Source organism: Capsicum annuum, chromosome 4, assembly GCF_002878395.1.
Source record: "Capsicum annuum cultivar UCD-10X-F1 chromosome 4, UCD10Xv1.1, whole genome shotgun sequence".
NCBI lineage: Eukaryota > Viridiplantae > Streptophyta > Magnoliopsida > Solanales > Solanaceae > Capsicum > Capsicum annuum.
Window position 1 is genome coordinate 93,930,089 of NC_061114.1, and position 22,517 is coordinate 93,952,605.

The 22,517-nt window shown below is 35.2% G+C and overlaps 1 protein-coding gene across 1 annotated transcript in view; it reads left to right on the plus strand.

Annotated features, from left to right (window-relative positions):
• Nucleotides 1–22,517, plus strand: part of LOC107868863 — a 60,238-nt gene that overhangs the window by 28,652 nt on the left and 9,069 nt on the right. The window lies entirely within an intron of this gene.

The following is a 22,517-nucleotide window of genomic DNA, read 5'->3' on the forward strand; positions in this document are numbered from 1 at the left end:
TACGAACACACTTAGGTGCATAAAATCCACCTAAGATCACATTCATCCACTTAATTACCAATATGGCATTCAAGAATATCGTTATGACCCCATATGAACTTCTAGGAAACCAACACATCTAGGAATTTTTTCCATATTCTCTAATACCTCTATCAATAATAGTTTTCCAGAATTATCCCCAAAAAGGAACATCGAAAATTCTCAACTAACTATGACCTATACCAAAGCTTTTCCTAGATATTTCTTCACATTTAAAGCATTAGATAAGAAAAGCATACAATACATTTCCCTAATAAGGAACATCTACTCTCTCCCATCTAAACCATTGTTTAACCATTTTCATCACCACTATCTTAACATAAGGAGGGTCGATCACTGAAGTGATAGAACATGAAGATCTAAAGAATGAAAAAATATTATACATAACTATGAAACTTAACTGTGGCCTAAAGAATAGAGTATCATAGGAATGGATTTGTTAAATAGATATAAAATGAGGACATACATGACATAATGGGAATTTTACTGATCATTAAGGGTGTACCATGAGTTCAGGAAACTAAGCATATTATAAAACATGGTTTCATATTTATCATAAGTTACTTAACATAAGACTGGAGCTTATAGGTTCATGGGGTATGACTAGGATCATGGAGTGAAGTTGTTACTTCTTTTACTAAGATCAAAGAATTAACATGAATAAGTATGAACTGTATAATCATTGTTCACCAGTATGGATCTATTATGCAAGACATGAATAGAGTGCCATAATGACTGAAATCTAGGGAATACGCTAGAGTAAGAATGAATTTCTATTTCATCATAACTATTATTAACATACATCACAATCTAATTCCCAAACCTTGATTTAGTTATTCACCCTATCATCTCCCCCTTATATTAAATACAATATTCTAAGCATATGGTCTTATTCCATATCCATAAGATTGAGCCATAATTTCTTTACTTTTACGGTCTACACTTGAATGCTCAACTCACCCGGATAACTATATTTGGAAAATACTAACTTCATTCTTGGACACTCATTTTATATATACCACCCTTAACTTTCTCTAGCTTTAATAATTGTCATTATATACTTACACTTTTTGTGGTAAGCATACCTGCATCTCTAAATACACAATATGCCCTTTTCTTCTTAGTTTGCTAATACCATACCTCTAAATTTATATTTTTCCCTAAACCATAAGAATTTCTATTACACCAAAAGACCCAACATTGTCAACCTATAACTCCTAACTCTGGCTATAAAGAATGGCATGTACTATATAACTAGCCTTCTTTACTGGTAGAAACTCAAGGGTACGATCTAATAAAATACGACACTTAATACCTTAAAAAATATAATGCAGCCACATATTACCTTGGGTACATCTCTATATCATACCTACAATACCATACATAATTACAGATGAATGAAATTAAATTCTTGCATAGATTGTTTTAAGCTTATTAAGCTCACCTTCCACATAACTAGTATCACTATCCCTAACAATCATTGTTTCCACCTTGATGATCATCCACTATTCAAACCTAGTGTCTTATACCAAACGTGATTAACAACACAACTTTACATACTATTCTTTTTTGGTAGCTATAAAAAAACTTCAAGAAACACTAGTCCACTAGAACCTAATCATAATAAGAATCATTGATCATAATCTTATGTTATATCTTATTATATCATTAGCATATTCTTCTTTTACACATCACTACTAGTTATCCATTCATGTATCTAAATTATATTCATGGGTCTATAAACATCAATCTATTTCCTTTTCTCAATCATAATTGGAAGCCTAGATTAATTATAATACCCCAGAGATACCCCCTGGATGACACATGGTGCTTTGAACTACGAGTAGTCCAAAGCTAGCCCATAATATCTATTCAACACCTAAATCTAATAATTAAACTTCAAACATGAGCAAAAACTTAAGAAAATTATAAACTGGGTTCAAATCAATGAACAAACGTAATAAAATACCACAACTTAGTAATATTAAAATCTATGAGAAACTGAAAGAACATATAGTCTCTTTAGTCATGACAAGCCTCTAACTAAAATTAAAGAGCCACTGGACAGACCCCAGCAGACCCAAATTGAAAGCTCAATAACTGAAATAGTAGCAATAAATATCTGGATCTAACCAAAATTTGGACCTCAAACTGTGAGGACTAACCAACTGTCTGGATATAGGAAGTAGTGCTCAAGGTTAGTCATGCTACTGGGATCGAACACCAGAAACTACATTATAAAACAATGTAGCCACACAAACATGTTTGAGGTTAGTACTTTTGGAATGTATTGAGTATGTAGGGGTGAATGAAATAAGTAAAATTGAAGCTACACATACTTACAATCATGCATTCTTATTGTAAAAATACTCACCTTGATCATAAGTAAGACTAAAAGCTGAAGTCTCTTAAAGCATAAATCATAAGACAATATCTGAACAACTTTTCTGAGTCATTACACATAGTTTTTGAAATCCTCTTTTGGTGGGAGATTCTCGTAACTAACATAAACCATGAGAGAAATATGGAGTTTGATGTTTAAAACCCTCATCAAAAGGGTCCAGTATACTATGCCAGAGTATAAAGGCTAACTGTGGTGATTACCTAAACATTTTCAATTGGTCAAACTAAATAATATATATGACATGTTCATTAGGGCAAGTACATACCTATTTGTACAAGCTGAAGATAACCTATGGTGGCACGTAGTTTCTGGAAAATAGGATGTGCTAAACCCACACTCCCTCTTGATGATAGATACTACTCCCAAAACTAATACTAGTACTCATACTATATTTATAAAGTTTACCTTAAAATAAACATACGAGTTGATAAGTCTGAAAATACAATATGCTTCTATTTCTATCTCAAAATCTTGATTTCTTATGTGAACTTCAAATCTATCTGAAATCATAAATCAAAAATAAAACTCTTATTATGTGGTAATAATTTGGTAACTTGAACCAATAAGCTTTGAACTTCTTGTAAATTAAGTACATAAAGGTTATAATTATAATGTATTATCAACTCATAGGAATTTTATGTCAAAATGCTCGATTCAATGCATGAGATCAATTTAGTGGATAAAAACCTAAGTAAACATGAAATTGTATCCTAAATAAAGCTTATCTCATGTGAAAGCATCATAATCGCAAATATAAGAAAAGTGAGTATGAACCTTAGTAATTCAATTCCTTAAAACTCAAGTAAAACTCAAACTTTTAGGCACAGGGACGAAAGGATATCTTTGTTCAAACCCCACATACTAGGACTTAGTGAGTTTCTTGAGGTAAAATTGAATTGAAACTTTGGAAGCTTGAATTTCGAAGAAGAAACTCCCCTTTTGTGCTTCTGAGAGGGGGAGAAGAGAACTCATTTTAATCTAAGTTATAAGGATATGAATTGGGTCTATTATGATTGAAAAGTCATTTAATAGGTAAAAGACCAAAAATCCATTGACCCTAACTTTAAAAAATTGACATTTTTATGCCATTGGGCATAGAACCCCCTTATCGCACCACTCCAAGGATGTGGAATACTTTTATCATGAACCCTTACTGGTTTGGGGTCACAAAATGACCCTAAACATATTCCAAAAATTCCAAAGAACTTCTTAATGGTCCTGTTACACCATTACTTATCATAATTCAACTTAAAAACCACCGTTAAACATGAAGAAGGTATACAAATAAAATAGTTAAAAATTTTGGGGTCTAATATTATCTTCCCCTTGGGACTATTCATTCTCAAATGAAGGTTGAGAAGGAATAACAATTTTCTCATGGGTTTGCTAGGCTAATATATGAAACTTATTTTACTCTAAGACTAAAATCTTTTTTCTCAAGTGTTAAATAACTGAAATTACTCATTAGACAAGAACTTTATAAGGTAAGAGTAAGGATATATGTGAATAGAATAGTCGTGGATAAATTCCTTACCTCATACCAACTCTGTGCTAGAAGTGAATAGGTGAGGATACCGTCTTATCATGTTTACCTTAAATTCCCAAGTTGCTCCCTCAACTTTTTAATTTCTTCAAAGAACTTTCACTAAAGCAACTTTTTTATTCCTTGACCTTCTAACTTATCAATCAATGATTTGGACTAGAATCTCTTTGTAAGTCATGCTATCCTTCACCCTAATACTCTCTACGGGCACTACTAAAGATGGTTCCTAATACACCTTCTTAGCATCGACATATAGAACACTGATTGGACAATGACTAATTATGAGGGAAGGTCTAACTCATAAGCAACTTCTTCAATGAACTTTACTATTTCATTCGGACCAATATATTATAGACTAAGCTTTCCTTTCTTTCTAAATATCATTATTCCCTTCATGGGCGACACCTTTAAAAATATTAAATCACCCACTTCAAACTTTAGTTCCCTCCTCTTCATATCTGCATACTATTTCTGCTGAGTTTGAGTAGTTTTCAACCTCTCTCAAATCAACTAAACTTTGTCCATACCTTTGAGAATAGAATCTAGCCCAACCAAAGCTGTTTCACCAACTTTGAACCAACCTATGGGGGATCTATACCTGCGTCCATACAATGCTTTGAATGGAGCTATTTGGATACTAACATGATAATTACTATTATAGGTAAACTCAATTAAGGGTAAATGATCTTACCAATTTCCTTTTCCAATGTTTGGATCATACGATCGGCCTGACCTTCTATCTATAGATAAAAGTTGTACTAAGATTTACCTTTATACCGATGCCCTTTTGAAATGATTGCCAAAATTGGGATGTAAATTGTGTACCTTGGTCTAAAATAATGGACAAGGGAATCCCATGGATCCTTAATAACTCATGAATATACATCCTAGAATAATCTTTAATCCATGAAAACCTAAATCAAATCATGCTGATGCCTGGTGCGAGGAATTCCAGTAAAGAAGTGCAAATTAATGACCCTCACTTCCAAGTAGGATTTACAATATCTTGAGTATACCTCTAAGCCTTTGATTCTCAATCATGATCTATTGACTATTGGGATATTTGGCCACAAACTCTGTTATGTCCTTCTTTATACTATTCCACAAATAATTTTCCCGTAGGTCGGGATACCTCTTGGTAGCACTAGTATGAATTGAATACTTAGAACTGTAGGCTTCTGCTGATATACTTTCTTTTAATCCATCTACATTAGGAACACATAGCCAAACTTGATAGAGAAGGACACTATCTCCCCCTTGGGAGAAAAACTAAACCTTTTGTTGCTGAACTACATCTAATATCTGGCTAAGTCTGGGATTACTACACTACTTTTCTTTCACTTCCACCACTAAGGATGACTCTGAATTGTTCTAAATCACTACTCCCTCACCATCCATATCAATCAAACACATGAAATTCAAGAAAAAGGTGAATTGAAAATTTTTTGTGAGTCGACTACTAACTCTTCACAGTCAACTAGCCTGCAGATCAGTATACTTCACAAAACATATTAGATTTAAAACAATTAAGCAAATAAATAATTGAACATAAAGTAAAGACATAGAAATTTATCCTAGTTCAGAACACCAATGTGGTACCTACTTCCAGTCCCCTTGGGTTTCAAAGTTTCCTTAGATCGTTCAATGTCGGGATCGAGTACAACGATGAGAAATAAGTTCTAAAGACTTATTTTGCTCTTCAGATCTTGTGACACAACTTTAGTTGATGTTACAAAGTTTACTATATCCTACTCTTTATATAACAATTATAAACTAAAAGTTATAAAGCCTTGTGAGAATAAGATTAGGACACTTTGATATTCTTCTTCAAAGTTGCATAACCCGTGTCTGTCTTCAGCCTTCTTCTTTTATAGTCTTTGGATGCTACTCTTCATAAGGAAACCAAGATATTTCTTCCCAATAAAGGATTTGAATTGATTCCTTGATTGAGGTATGTAGTCATATGATTTGTCCATATCAGAGATTTTCATATACGGCTTCTACCCACGTCCATATCAGATATGTTTGTGATGTTTTCTTCCTTTTTGTCTTGTAATGATTTATACTTTTCCAAGTGTATTTATGATCTTTTCTTCCTCTTACTTAGTTGTGATTAATGTAATTTGTTGTGTCTTTTGGGACTGAGATTCTCCTTCCATTTGTTCTCATTTTGATTGATTTACTTGGATGCCGCGGATTGTGAATTAATGTCCTTCCATTCCTGAAGCTAGTTTTCTTTATCCTTCCAATATTTACAGTCTTAAATATCCTACAAGGATCCACCTGTTAGTTTATCATTATTAAAACATGGACTTAGGAGGCTAACAATCTCCCCCTTTTTGATAATGACAAACAAGTATAAACATTAGTTGACTTCCTTGTCTATTATCTTGACCCCTTGACTTGTACACATTTCTTGAGTATCAGTCGACTTTTATTTATCATTAGTTGACTTGCTCCCCCTGACTGGTAGGTGGCTCTGATGTTCATACTTTCTTTTCCTTTGACAAAATCAAAAAGAAGCAACACACAAGCAGATGAATACAAATAGAGAAAACCGTACATACTTATACAACAAAGAGTAGTGTAAATATTTAAAAACACCAAAAGGAAGTGTGCAATCATTTTACAACCCATAATTTGAAGAAGGGATAGGAGCCCCTTTTGAATAGAAGTCATCAGAGTTAGCGTTTGGCCAGGAATTTTGTGAGGTTATTATGCATGTTGTGACAGAATCATTTATATGATTTTTCAATATTCTTGGAAAATGAGGAATAAGAGTCCTGAACAGCGATAGAAAGATCATTGTTAAAGAATATGGCTTCGGTTTTAAAGGAGTCCAGGCATGAGAATACTTTGGAAAATAATTTTATGCTTCTCATTTGAACCCATCAATGGTCAACCTTACTTTTCTTATGTTAGAATTTATGTCTTTTCCTAGTTGTAGCAATTTTGAAGCTGACTCTTAAAGCAACATCACTCCTTCCTTGACAATCCTCATTTGGTCCTTGAGGTCTTCCAATTTCTTCAATACCTGAAACATGGGGTTATAGATGAGTTTGCTTACCTTGGGGAAATTGGTTTTGGCTCTATAAAAGTCCTTTTTACATGACTCATCTTATATTTTTTCATCAAGAAATAGAGAATGAATACATCTCACCAAGTAATATTACTAAGGGACCCTTTCCTGGGGATTAGGGTGGTGGAAATGATATGAGCCAGAATATGATACTTGAGCAGAGAGATAGGGGACCAAATTTAGAAGTTGATGTAGAGTATGGATAGACACAACCTTTTGGCTTCATCAAAAGTAACCTCAAACTCGTTAGGCCAAGAGCCAGTCATGTAAGAAATTGCATCAGAGAACTTTATATTAAACACCTTTTCAAAGAGAAAGTCATTTAAGATAATTCTTGTGCCCATCACAAGAGTTTCTAACTCACCACTATCTAGGGATATGCATAGGTTCTTATAGAATATATGAACAGGGTCTTCATACACTTGCAATCCACAGAGATTAAAGACCAAGGATAAGTCTTAAAATTTAAGAAGAGAACTTAGATTTCAGTGAGCATACTTTAACTGTCTGAGATTGATAATACGTTCGGGTACAACAGGGCGACCTTTAAAAGTAGAAAATTTCTATTTTTGTACACTGGTCCAAAACTTATGCATATCTTCTAGAGAAAGAGGACTAGAGGGAATAGGGCGATGTCTTTTGATGGAAGAGGTAAGGCTTGAAACATGGCATATTTTGGAGACAAACGACTACTTGGAGGAAGAGGAGGACTCATTCGAGGACTCTAAAATAAGAACATATATTTAAAGAGAGAGAGGGAAGACTTTTTAAGAGAATTACCATTGATCAAGTTTAGGTTATTTGGTAGGGAGGAGTTTAGATAAAGGTTTGTAATAAGATAGAGAGTAAGAGGGAGATTTGAATAGAGAAGAAGGGAAGATAAATGTAGGGATGGTGAAGAAGAAGGCAACTGTTGAAGTGAAAGAGTGGTAGAAGAGGATATTAGAAAGGTAAAAATATCAGAGGGGCAGTAATTTTTGGCGTAAAATGAGGGGGTAATGATGAATCATTTTTCAGAAGGGGTCACAACTTCTGGCTTCAATGTATTTGACTTTAGTTGTTAAAAGAGAAATGGAGGTTTGCTTCTTGCTGTGCCATGAGATTAGGTCATCACCAAGATTTTGACATGTTCCGTTAGTGCTCTTTCTATTATTTTTATCTCCTGCAAAATCAGTATATGAATATCCAACTAAATTAAAATGTGAGGAACAGGGATACCATAGTCTAACATCTTGAGTTCCTATGAGATATCAAATTCATTTGATGGTAGTAAGATGAGACTCCTTAGGAATCTACTGGAACCTAGCACATTTACATACACTATACATAATGTTTGGTTGATTCACAGTCACATAGAGTAGAGATCTGATCATCCCTCCATATATTTTTTCAATAATATCTTTTCTGGATGAATCTCAATTGAGGCTTATGGACGAACTCATTGGAGTTCCATAGGCCTTTTATTTTTTCCTACCAAATTTTTTGATGAGTTTCTTTGTGTACTTGGCTTGACTGATGAAAGTGCCTTTGGGATTTTTCTTGATTTGTAATCCTAAAAATAATGTGAGCACCACCATAAGACTCATCTCAAATTCTCCTTTTATCAAGTTATCAAAATTCTCACACATAGAGATGTTAGAACTACCAAAAATAATATGATTAACGTAAATTAGCACTATAAGAAGATTTGAATCGGGCTTTTGTATGAACAAAGTTGTATTAATTTTACCCATTTGAAATTTGTTATTCTGTAAGAAAGTACTCAGTCTCTCATACCAAGCCTTTGGAGCTTGTTTGAGGTCGTAGAGTGCTTTTGATAATTTAAAACATGATTTAGATACAACAGATTTTCAAACCCTGGGGGTTATCTTACAAAAACTTCCTCATGAATAAAACCATTTAAGATAACACTTTTTACGTCCATTTTATGTAGCTTAAAACATTTAAAGGTAATAAGTGCTAATAAAATTCATATTGACTCTAACCTTTCCATGGGAGAAAAGGTCTCATCATAATCAATACCTTCTTATTGTGAGTAGCCTTGGGCTAGAAGTCTAGCTTTATTTCTGATAACCTTATCTTTTTCACTCAATTTATTTCTGTAGACCCATCTAGTTCCAATTACCAAACAGTTTCTTGCTTTTTGTACCAAGGTCCAAACTTGATTTCATTAAAACTGGTCCAATTCTTCTTTCATAGCTTCAACCTATGATTTATCTTTAAGAGTCTCATAGTTTTTATTTGGTTCAATTTGAGACACAAAGGCAATAGATGCTTGTCTTCTCAATGATGCTCTGGTTTGAACTCTATCTTCTAGATTTTTGATGATGAGTTTATTTGGATATCTAGCATTGTGCTTCCATTCTCTTGGAATACTCAATTTCACTATTTCTACTATGGGAGTTGATCTGGAGAGGGTGTAGTCGACTTATCTTGTGATGGCTCAGAGGTTAGGCAGTAATTTTCTCCAAATTGCAGATTACTCACCTATTCTTCATCAACACTTAAACTCATATGGAGGTGATTATATTCATCAAATACAATATGGATAGATTTCTCAAAACACAAGTTTCTTTGCACGACTAGTGGGAGAGTACCCAAGGAAAATACCTTCATCACTCGATGGATCAAATTTTCCCAAGTTATTCTTACCATTAGTATGAATGATACATTTACATCCAAAAGGGGAGAATTATCTAATGTTGAGCTTCTTCCCACTCCAGAGTTCATAAGGCATTTTCTTTAGAATAGGTCCGATCAGGCATCTATTGATGATATGACATGCTGTGCTAACTGCTTCTGCCCAAAAGTGACTTGGGAGATTATGTTCTAATAGCATGGTCTTAGTAGTTTCCTAGAGAGACCAATTTTTTTGCTCCACTACACCATTTTGCTGAGGAGACAGAGATGAAGTGAAGTTTTAAGAGTATTCATTTTGAGCACAATACTCCTCAAATGCCTTGTTTTCAAATTCTCCTCCATGATCACTGTGAATATAAGTGATGAGGTGTCCAACTTCTCTCTATAATTTTTTATAAAAAAATGTCAAAGTTTGTAAAAGCCTCATGTTTATGAGCAAGAAATATTACCTAAGTGAATTGTGAGTAATCATCAACTATGATAAAAACATATCTCTTTCCACCACTACTTGCGATCTTGGTGGGACCAAACAGATCTATATGGATTGTTTGAAGAGGTTTAGTGGTAGATACAATGTCTTTGACTTTTAATAATGTCCGAGTCTATTTACCCAATTAGCAGGTATCACATATGTGATCCTTTTCAAACTTGAGTTTTGGAAAACCTTTCACCAATTTAAGTCTGGACAACTTCTCAATAATATGCATGCTTGTATGCCCAAGCTTTCTATGCCACAACCAAGTATCATTGGTTTTCACAGTGAGGTAGGTTAAGTTAGAAAATTCAGGATATTTAAGACATAAATGTTATCAATGCATTCACTAATGAGAGAGATATCTCTTTTGTCGTGTTTGATTGAGTAATTTTTGGCTTTGAAGAGGACTTTGAATTTGACATCACATAGCTGACTGATACTAAGTAGATTTTGTTTAAGGCCGTCTACTAGATATACTTCAGTGAACTTACATGATGAGCTGAGTTTTAGAGAGCCGACTCTAATGACTTTCCTTTGGCATTATCACCGAATCTGACTGATCCCCTATCTATTTTCTTTAATGAATAAAATTTTTTTTTCCTCATGTGTATGGAACATCCACTATAAATAACCCACATTCCCTTCTTATAGCTCTTACGGACCTATTCCTACAAAATAAGAAAATTTATTTTGTGTAAGTAGCCAAGTGGTCTTCGGTCTTTTCGGGTTATATGTGTTTCCTTTGGGCTTCCAAACCCACACACTTGTATGTTTGTTCCTGCAACTGTAGGATTTGTGTCCTCTCTATCTATAGATAAAATAGATGGGTTCTCGAGAGGAGAAGGAGGTCTTAGCTGATTTAAACTATCCCGATGAGGAACTTGACTTATTTTAAGGGAGTTTGATCCCATGAAACTGTGTCTTGGGGATTTCTTAAAACTTTTTAATTTTATGTTTACATCACCAAGATCTTCATGAAGCAAGTCAATTTTAATTTGACATGCGTCAATTTTTATTTGACAGTTTTTTCGTTCCTCTTCAAGTTTTGTTTAAATCGTGTTGCACAACTTTTCTTCTCTTTAGAGAGTTTATTATATTCATATATGACTTTTTGAAGCTCATTGGTTATCATATCCAAATTAGATTTAATAATATTACAGTTATAATAGTCGTGAGGTCGTACCTCGCTAGGTTCACCTATTGCCGTGAAACACATATTGGCAACCTCTACTTCTTCTTCAGTTTCATATTCATCACTCCAGGCTCCAAAGTTTTGATTTTTTCTAGATGGTTTTCTTCTTAACTCTGGACAGTTTTGTTTGAAATAGCCAGGCCTTCCACAGTGATAACAATGATCATCATTTTTGGTAGATTCATTATTTTTTGCTCCTTGGGATCTTTGTTATATTTGTATCATGATCTACCTTAATCCATGATTGATGAGGGACATACCTTCGCTATTAGCATGTTCCAGAATGTCCTCTTCTTCATTTGGAGAAGTATTGAAGGCTACTGGTTTCTTATTTTCATCCTTGTGGTACTATTGATATAATTTCTTTCATATGCAATGTGGTTACCTCTTAGTTTGTCATATGTCATGTTGTGTAGATCTCCATATTCCAGAATGGTAGCCTTGGTTTCCCAAATCTTTAGAACACTTTGGACCAGCTTCTGGAGTTGCTGGCTATGTGGAAAGATCATCCCCAGTGATTTCAATTAGCATATGATCTTACTAAATCTGAAAAACATTGTTTTAATGTTCTTATTCACTTTCATTTTGAACAACTCATATTAATTTACCATGGCAGCAATTTTTGACTTTTTCACTTTGGTGGTTCTTTCATAAGTTACCTCCAATTTGTCCCATATTTCTTTTGCATTTCGCAATTTAATAACTTGTTGTATTCTTTTCCACTAACTACACAAAGAATGAAACTTATAGCACATGCATTAGTTTGGATTACCTGTTGTTGTTCTTTTGTGACCTCAAAACTTTCAATGTCTTCTATGTTAGTACTACTAGATTCTTTGTCTTTGTCCTTTGGCTTCTCCTTGAGTCCTGGAATCGACTTTGGATACTTCTTTATGATGACCCATGCTTGGAAGTCATTTGATTGGACAAAGATTCTTAACCTATTCTTTCAATAAGAGTAGTGTTGTCCATTAAAGTATGGTGGTCTTATAGGGGAGTGACCTCCTGGAGAAGAGCACCGGGAATTTGATAATTTGCCATTTGATATTTGCTCACTTGATATCAAGAAATTGTGTTGGTGAGATATTATCTAATACCAATTAACATTCAAAAGAGAGAGTGAATTGAAAATTTTTTGTGAGTCAACTACTGACTCTTCACAGTCAACTCGCCTGCAGATCAGTACACTTCACAAAATAGATTAGATTTAAAACAATTAAGTAAATAAATAATTGAACATAAAGTAAAGATACAAAAATTTATCCTAGTTCAAAACACTAATATGGTGCCTATTTCCAGTCTCCTTGGGTTTCAATGTTTCCTTAGATCGTTCAACGTCGGGCTCGAGTACAATAATAGGAAACAAGTTCTGAAGACTTATTTTGCTCTTCAGATCTTGTGACATAGCTTCAGCTGATGCTACAAAGTTGACTTGATCCTAATTTTATATAACAATTGTAAACTAAAAGTTACAAAGCCTTGTGAGACTAAGATTTAGAAATCATGAGAAAATTTACTCACTCTATCTCACCCATAACACGAGATTTAGGTCCTAAAAAGCATTATTTGTCATCTTTTACACAAAATTCTCCCAAAAAAAGCAATTTTTTCTCAAGAACAAACCCTGGCCTCTTCAAAATTCAATATCAAGATTCAAGAAATCACCAAAAACTTTCACACATTCATCAATTAAGGTGTGTTAGATGTTCATTCATGGGCCCCTTTACCCATGGAGTCCAAGAACCCATTTTCAAGTTTAAACTTATGATTTTTTACATGTTATTATGAGTTATCATCATGAAGTTATTATGAGCTTTGATTACAAATTATATTTACCATGTGTTTTCATTGGAAATTGCCCTTACTATGTTTGAATGGTGATATTCACATGTTAAAATCACTAACCCATGTCTTAATATTGCAATTATGTTATTCTCACATGATTTAACTATTCTTATGCTTTAACTCATGACCCACATGTGTTTGATAAAAGGACTAAAAGGTTGGGTTTTTAACAATGACTACTTATTATGTTTCCTGAAGCTTTAGTATGATCCTATTGTTATTGCCATTGAGTCCTGGGGGTTATGAATACCTAAAAAACTTAACTGATTACTTAGTCTCGATATTTTAAAAATGGTTTCAAATATATTTGAGAATTATTAGTTTAGTCAGTTATTATATCACCCAAAATTAGATCAAACTAGTAATCTGAGCCAGTTCAGTTAGGAGTAGGATTTAGCACCGAGTGAACCCAGGGATGGGGGTTTATCTGCCAGTAGAGGGTGTTATCCTTGGTAGAAATCCCTGCGTTTTGAAACTACATAGCCAGCATAGGTAGAGATGTCCACCTGCTGGTTGAGGGTCGACACATATCTCATTAGAGCACCTGCTAGTTGAGGGTGACTCATTATTCCTTTGGGACATCAGTTTGGTGAATCCACACAACCATTGTTAGTATCTGTGGCACGGTACTGACACCCTTCCAACTGGGGTCATAGGTTGGACCCCAATTAGCTTATATTGGGACGTAACAATTATATGAAAGCTCCCACGGTATTAGTCCAGTAATCATTATAGAATTTAGTTTCAAGATTTTTTGACCATAGCATACAGTTATAAGTTATTCAGTTTTTAGTATTTCAGTTTACGGACTAATTTAGAATCAGGTTATATTCTTGGTCATGTATTCTCAGATTTTACAACTTTAATGTATTTAAACTCAGTCATCTCATGCTATTCATTTATTATGTCATGCATATAAACCTATGCATTTTAGCCTAAGCTCATCTCGCATACCAGTACATTCAAAGTACTAATTGCATACATTTTCTTTGTGCTATGATGTCTTATATCATAAGTTTGAACGCTCAATTTCCTGACCGCACTTAGACAGATTCGCCTATCAGCAGCAGTATTCATGGTGAGTCCTCATCTATCTAGGACATGGTTATTTATTTCAGTTATTTTAGTAGTTCCACTTTTCATTTTAGTTGGACAGTTGGAGTTAGTTGCGGCCTATCCCATCAACTCTTTTCAACCAGTTAGAGGCTTTCAGACAACAAACAGTTAGTCAGTTTATCAGTGTTTTTATTTTACTTTTAGGATGTCTTTAGACTCATGATTCAGTAATGATCTCAGTGTTTAAACATTTGGCATTGTTTAGATATTTCTACACATATGTATTTTGTTACTATACTATTCAGTGCTTATAGCAGGTACCAACTCATGCGTTAGCTTGTGGTCCTTTGAGATTGTTAGCACCATGTGGTGTCCAGGGTGTATTTCTAGGGTGTTACAGAAAACTTTAGGAAACTCATTGACCATACAAACTAACTTCATGGATGTGCTTTCAGACTTAGTATCCTTAACCCGAGGTAACTGGTAAATATACCCTTTTGATTTTAACTTTTTGGATTTGAGATACGAGATGAAACAACCTTTGGGAGATACTGAACTATCCTCCCATTTGAGGACTAGCTCATTAGGAAACTAAAACTTTACCACTCAAGTGAGAAAATTGTCTAATGCATAGCATGAATAGAGCCAATCCATGCACAGGATAAAATCTATCATCTCTAGCTCTATTAAATATTCTAAAGTGACCTTATGGAGGACCATAATAGGGAACTTTTTATTCACCCATCTATAAATAATTCACTTACCCATTGGGGTGAAAATTGAGAAAGGTTCGAAAAGACTCTTGGGACTTGCACCAAATTTCACAGCAATAAGTGGAGTCACAAAAGAAAGGATTGGACCCAGATTTAATAATACATAAACATCAAGGTGAAAGACACAAAGAAAACTAGTGACTACATCTGGAGCTGTCCTACTCCTAACGTGATGATATAGCATAAAATTGATTCTGACACTGGCTACCACCAGTACTAGAAGATGATGCCGTATGCTGCTGAGCTAGGCGACTTGGTTGTTCTTTTGAAGTAGTGAGTTGAACCTGAGCGCGAATATCCCTGTTGCCCTCTTTTGAAAATGGGAAGTCCCTCAACCTATGGTCCTTATTTCCACATCCATACCACCATGTTCTGTACTTAAAAAACTCACCCTGATGATTTATACCATATCTCTTGTGGGGTGGATAACTAGATCCCCCAATAATGCTACCCTGGGATTAAAAGTCGGTGCTCCGCCCCACTGCTTTTGCTTAGTTTTGGGTGTAGGGGCACTAGATGAGGATGGTGCATGTGCTGACGAAAGACCCTAAAATTAAGAATGATTACCCACTCCTAGCTTCTGCTGACTATACTCAAATTGTCCAGTTCTAGACCTTTTATTTTCCTTCTCCTTCTCCTTAAGTTTCTCAGTCTCAATCTGCTGAGCATGAGTTATCAAACATGCAATATCCATATCCCCAATCAACATAGGAATCCTACACTCTTTGGTTACCAAGTCAGACACACCAGTGACAAAATTACTCATACAGGTTTTAGAATCTAGCAACAATTTTGGTGAAAAATTATTTAGGTGAATGAACTTGAGGCAATATTCCTTTACCTACATAGAGCCCTACCTTGGGTTCATAAAATCCTCTATCTTTTCCTTTCTCATCTCTCTAGGAAGGAAATTTTCTAGAAAAGCCATCTAAAATATATCCCAACTCATAGGAGTTGCATTCTCAACCGTACCTTTCTTCCATATAGTAACCTAGGCATAAGAAACATCCTTTAAATGATAAAAAGCCAATTTCACACTTTCATCTTTAGTAACATGCATAATATGAGTAATCTTCTTCACATTATCTATGAAAAACTAAGGATCCTCATTCACCTTTGACCCAAAGAACTCAGGTGGGTTCATTCTCATAAAATCTCAAACTTGGGCTACAACTAAGTCACCATTCTACTAAAGGGGAACTAGTGTTTTCTGTTTATCCTGAGCACTTACATTCACAACCTAAGCTAACACTTGGAAAAAACCTCACAACTCAGCATGGAAGACATTCTCATTTAGAGGATCTGCAGGTGGTGGCGACGCTGGTTGGTCCCTATTTCTACAGGCATAAACTCTATGATGAGGCATTTTTTGTCATGCAAAAGCACAAATTAATGCATATAAGGATAACTTCAAAAAACAATAGAGATCGTGAAATAAAGAATAGTTTTGTCATGACCCGAGGCTACCCCTTGGTCGTGAGTATGGTACTTATGATCACAGGAGACCACAAGCTAACCCATGAGATGGTACCTGCTATAAGCACTGAATAAATATGAACATAACACCTCTGTGGAATATAAACTGAGAAGGAAAATATGAATCTGAATACTAAAATACTGAATCAATCATAAGCCAGAAACATCTGATAAGACTGATAAAATAGACTAACTGTCTAACTGATTGTCTAAATATCTGAAAGCCTTTAAACTGACTGAGGAGTTAATGAGATAGACTCCCAACTAACTACGATCGACTGAATAAAATGAAATAATAAAATAACTAAATAATTATAACATATCCTCGATAGATGAGGACTTACCACTATGGTTGTTGAGTTACACTGAGCTGTCTAACTGCGGTCAAGAAACTATGCATCCAACCCTATGATTAAGACATCATAGCTCATAGAAGAGTATGCGGACAGTACTTTAAATGTACTGGTATATGAGATAAAGTTAGGCTAATATACATGGGGTACTATGCATATAAAATAAGGACTAACTAAATAGCATGAGATAACTAAACATGGATGCATGAAAACTGTAACATCTGAGAATGCAAGATCAAGAATAAACATATATCTGAAATAATCTGTAAATGAAATGACTAAAATTTGATAACTAAATAACTGAGAATCTGTATGCTTTGGTTAGGAAAACTTGAACTGAAACTATACTTAATACTGTACTAAAACTATGGGAGGTATCATCTAACCGACATTCCCCAATCTGAGCTAATCGGGGTCCAACCTGTAACCCCAGTTGGAAGGGTGTTAGTACCGTGCCATAAGTACTAACACTGGCTGTGTGGATCCACTAAACTATTGTCCTGAAGTACTAAAGAGTCACCCTCAACTGGCAGGTGCTCTAATGAGATATGTGTCACCCTCAACCTGCAGGTAGACACTTAGTCATCTCTCAATTAGAAAGTAGACATCTCTAATACGTAGTTCTGTAACTCGGGGATTACTACTAAGGGTCACACCCTTTACTGTCGGGTGATCCCTCATTCTTGAATTTGCTCGGTGCTAAATCCTACTCCCAACTAAACTAACACTAATACTGGAATGGACTAAACTAGGCTGAACATTATTACATAACAGATAGTGCTCATCATGATCATAAACATGTAAGTATACTGATAAGAGTCATGGATTAACTATCTGAGTACTTGAAAAATTAAAATCATGTAAAACATATGGGTATAGGGTGTTCATAACCCACCAGCACAGAATGAACACGAGTATGCCATATCAGACTTGAAATATAATAATACATGATTATGGTTCAAAGTCCCCAAACATGGCATCACATCAGAACATATGAAAATTATACACTTAAACATGAGGAAACAATAGGATTTTATGGCTAAACTCGTGACTTGAGTATTCATCCTAAAACCAATTGAACATGACATAGAAATTCCAATACTCAAACGTGATACGGTTCATTCTACTTGAAATACTTGTAACCATAAATTATAATTGAATTAACAAGAGATTCATAGAATTAGTTCCACTTGAACATTTAAAAATCCTAATATAAAACACCAAAAAGGGTTCTTAGACTCCATGGGTGAAAGGAACCCATGGATGAACATCACACATACCTCACTGGATGAATTTGTGAAAATTTTTGGCAATTTCTTGAGGTTTAAAGCTTGAATTCCTTGAGAATAGGTTAGGTTTTGTTCTTGAGGTGGAGGATGATTTTCTTGAGATATTTTATGAATAAAGGAGCAAATACTACTCCTTAGGGACCTAAATGTCATGTTATGGACAAGTTTGGGTAAAGGGAAAATAACCCAAATTCCCTTAAATGATGAGGAACAAAAGCTGGACAAAAAGAGGAGGGGGCGACGTGAGCTCAAGAGCACCGAACTGGAGTGGGAGGCGCGGGCTCTAAAGTGGTGCACTAGGGGGCACGGTGCGGGCTCTGGAGTGGTGCACTCGGGGCGCATCATGGGCTAATCTCAGTGGTGCTACTTGGTTCACCAAACATTCCCTTATGCTCATCCAAAAATTCTGAAACTTACCCGAGACATACTTTTAACTACCTTAATCATGAATCAACTTGAAAATTAACGTTCCGAGGTCACAAATAAAATCATCAAAGTTTAGGAGGCTTGGAATGATTAAATCCCAACACTAAGGCTAATTTCTAAGCTTTAGTCCCCTTATGGGGTATTACAATATCTCCTCCTTGGGAACATTCATCCCCAAATGAGACTGGTTTAGTTAAGAGTAGTGAAGTAACTGAGATCATATACTGAATATGCATGACTGGAAACATGATTATATAACAGAGTCTGAAACATGATACATGAACTGAACTAAATGTATGCAATGACATGAAATGGATTACATAGATGAAACTGAGAATGAAAGAGAGTCAATCTGAAGAAAATCATTAACTTAAGCTGAATCTGAGTTCGTAAAGAAAAGGTGAAGGTACTTGGTTTGCATATCTGCTTCTGCGTCCCAATGGCTCCCTTAACAAAATAATTTAGCTAAAGAACTTTGACTAAGGAAACTTCTTTGTTCCTTAGTCTACGAATCTAACGATCAAGGATCTAAACTAGAACTTCTTTGTAAGAAAGGTATCCTGAACATCCATGCTCTCTAATGGGAAAACAACAGTTGAATCACCAATACACTTCTTCAATAGGGAAACATGAAACACTGGATGCACTAACGCTAGGCAACTCTAGCTCATAAGCTACCTTTCTAAAATGACTCATGATTTTATATAGGCCAAAATAATGGGGACTGAGTTTCTCCTTCTTTCCAAATCTCTTCACTCTCCTCATGGGTGAGATTTTCAAATAAACCAAATCACCAACCTTAAACTCAAGATCTCTTCTTCTCATATCTGCATAGGATTTCTGACGGCTTTAGGTTGTCTTCAGCCTCTCCCGAATAAACTAAACTTTCTCTATTCCATCAAATACTACATCTGGCCCTATCAAAGCAGCTTCACCTGCCTCAAACTGACCAATATGAGATCTACATCTTCTCCCATAAAGATCTTCAAATAGATCCATTTAAATACTAGAGTGATAATTGTTGTTATAGAAAAACTCAATCAAAAGTAAGTGGTTATTCCAAATATCTTTAAAATCAATAACACATGCTCTCAACATGTCTTGTAAGGTCTGAATGGCCCTCTTTACCTAACAATCCATCTGAGGATGAAAAGTAGAGAAGAACTTGGGTACCAAGGCCTTTCTGAAAAGCCTTCCAAAAGTGAGGGGTAAACTAAGTACCTCTATCTGATATAATAGATAACGGGATCCCATGCAACCTAACCAACTCCCTAGAGCCTGGCATAATCCTCAGCTGAGTAAGAAGTATGAACTGGGAGGAAATGGGCTGATTTGGTCATTATGTTTGTAATGACCCTCCAATCATGCTGACGACACGTGTAAGGCAACCCTTTCACAAAGTCCATGTTCACTAATTTCTACTTCCATGTGGGGATAATGAACTCCTGCAATGTTCCACTAAGCCTTTGATGTTCAACCTTAACTTGCTGACAAATATAATATTTAGCTACAAACTCTGCAATATCCCTCTTCATACACTCCACCAATAAATTTCTCACAAGTCATGGTATATCTTAGTCTCTTCTGCATGGATAGAGTATCGCACACCATGCACTTCTGTAAGTATTCACTGTCTCAAGTCATCAACACACAAAACACATAATCTACCCTGACAACAAAGTACACTATCTCTCCTTTGGGAGAAAACCTCCACCTTTTGATCTCTAGCCTCCTCCTTCAACTTAACCAACCTAGGATCTCTGTCTTGCTTTTCTTTTACTTTGGCAATGAAGGAAGATTTCGAACCATTCTGAACACATACACTACCTTCTACTGAATCAAATAATCAGACACCTCATCTAGCAAGCTGATGAACCTCACTGACTAACTCTTATCCTCCTCAACATGGGCAACACTACCTATAGACAATCTACTAAGGGCATGTTCTACTACATTGGCCTTGCCCGGATGATACAACACACTCATATCATAATCTTTTAATAACTCAAGCCATCTTCTCTGATGAAGATTCAAATCTTTCTGTAAGAACACATACTATAAGTTTTTGTGATCCGTGAACACATCAACATGGACTCTATAAAGTTTATGTCTCTATATCTTTAAAGGAAACACAACAACTTCTAACTTAAGGTCATGGATAGGATAATTCTTTTCATAGGGCTTAAGTTATCTAGAGGCATAGGCTATGACCTTACCTCTCTACATCAACACACAATCAAGAACAACTCTGGAAGCATCACAGTAAACCATAAAACCATCTGGCAAGGTCAATACTGGGACAAAAGTGAATCGAGTCTTTAACTTTTGAAAACTCTTCTCGCAAGAATCTGACCATTAAAATTTGACTTTCTTCTAAGTCAATCGATACTGGGGGAGGCAATAGAATAAAACCCTTCAACAAATTATTTGTAATAGCAAGACAAACCTAAGAAACTCTTGATATCTGATAGAGAGATAGGTTTGGGCTAGTTCTTCACTACTTTTGTTTTTTGAGGGTCAACTCTAATGCCATCACGAAAAATAAATAGGACAGAGAAAGCTACTGATCTTTGCCAAAATTTGCACTTACTGAAGCGAATAACTAATGAGATCTAAGAATCTATAACACAATTCTTAGATGGTCTGCATGATCATTCTCACTATGGGAATAGACAAGAATATCATCAATAAAGACTATGACGAACATGTCTAAGTACTACCTAAACACTCTGTTCATCAAGTCCATGAAATCTGTAGGGGTATTCGTTAGTACAAAAGACATAACTAGGAATTCAAAGTGACCATATCAAGTTTTGAAGGATGTCACATTTTCTGACTCTAAGTTGATGATAACCAGATCAAAGGTCTATCTTAGAGAAATAATTGGCAACCTAAAGTTTGTTGAACAATTCATCAATTTTGGGGAGTGGATACTTATTCTTGATTGTGACTTTGTTCAACTGACATTAATCGCTGCACATTCTGAGAGAGGCATCTTTCTTATGCACAAATAAGACTGGAGCACCCCACGGGGAAACATTGGGCCCAATAAAACTCTTATCTAAGAGATTTTTCAACTGTTCTTTCAACTTCTTAAGCTCAGCTGGAGACATTCTATAGGCTGCAATAGAGATATACTAGGCATCTGGAAAGAGATCTATTTCAAAGTCAATTTCTCTTTTAGAAGAAACTCTGGGAATATCTTCAGGGAACACATCTGGAAATTCCTTTACTACTAAAACTAACTCGAGACTTGGAGTCTCAGAGCCAGAGTCCTTGACTTGAACAAGTTGGTAAACATACCTCTTAGATATCATTTTTCTTGCTCTAAGATATAAAAAAATTATTTCATAAACACTAATTCACTACCCCTCCCCCATTCAATGACTGGTTCATTGGGAAACAAAAATTGAACAACTCTATTTCTATAATAAGTTGAGGTATAACTTGAGTGGAGCCAATCCATGTCGATAATGATATCAAAATCAGTCATCCCTAGCTTCATGAGGTAAACAGAGGTGACTTTATGAGATACTGTGATCGGGCAGTTCCTGTATACCTGCCTGGCTAAAATAGAGACACCTACTAGAGTATATACTAAGAAGGGTTCTGCTAATGTTCCAAGACTAACACTGAAGTTGATGGCTATATAAGGAGTCTCAAAAGAAAGTGAAGTCCCGGGGTGTAATAAAGCATAAACATGAAGATGAAATACCTGTAATATACTCGTAACTACATCAGGAAAACTCTCCTAATTGGGTTGAGTCTGTAGGGAATACAACTTGTTCTGATATTGCCCACTGGTTATATGTAATGTCCCGCATTTCGGGCTACAATATAGACTATGATTTCGATGCGTTGATAATCCCAAAGCCATAAATCCTATGCCAATATGGCATGTTAATTATTTGTGTAGTATGTGAATCC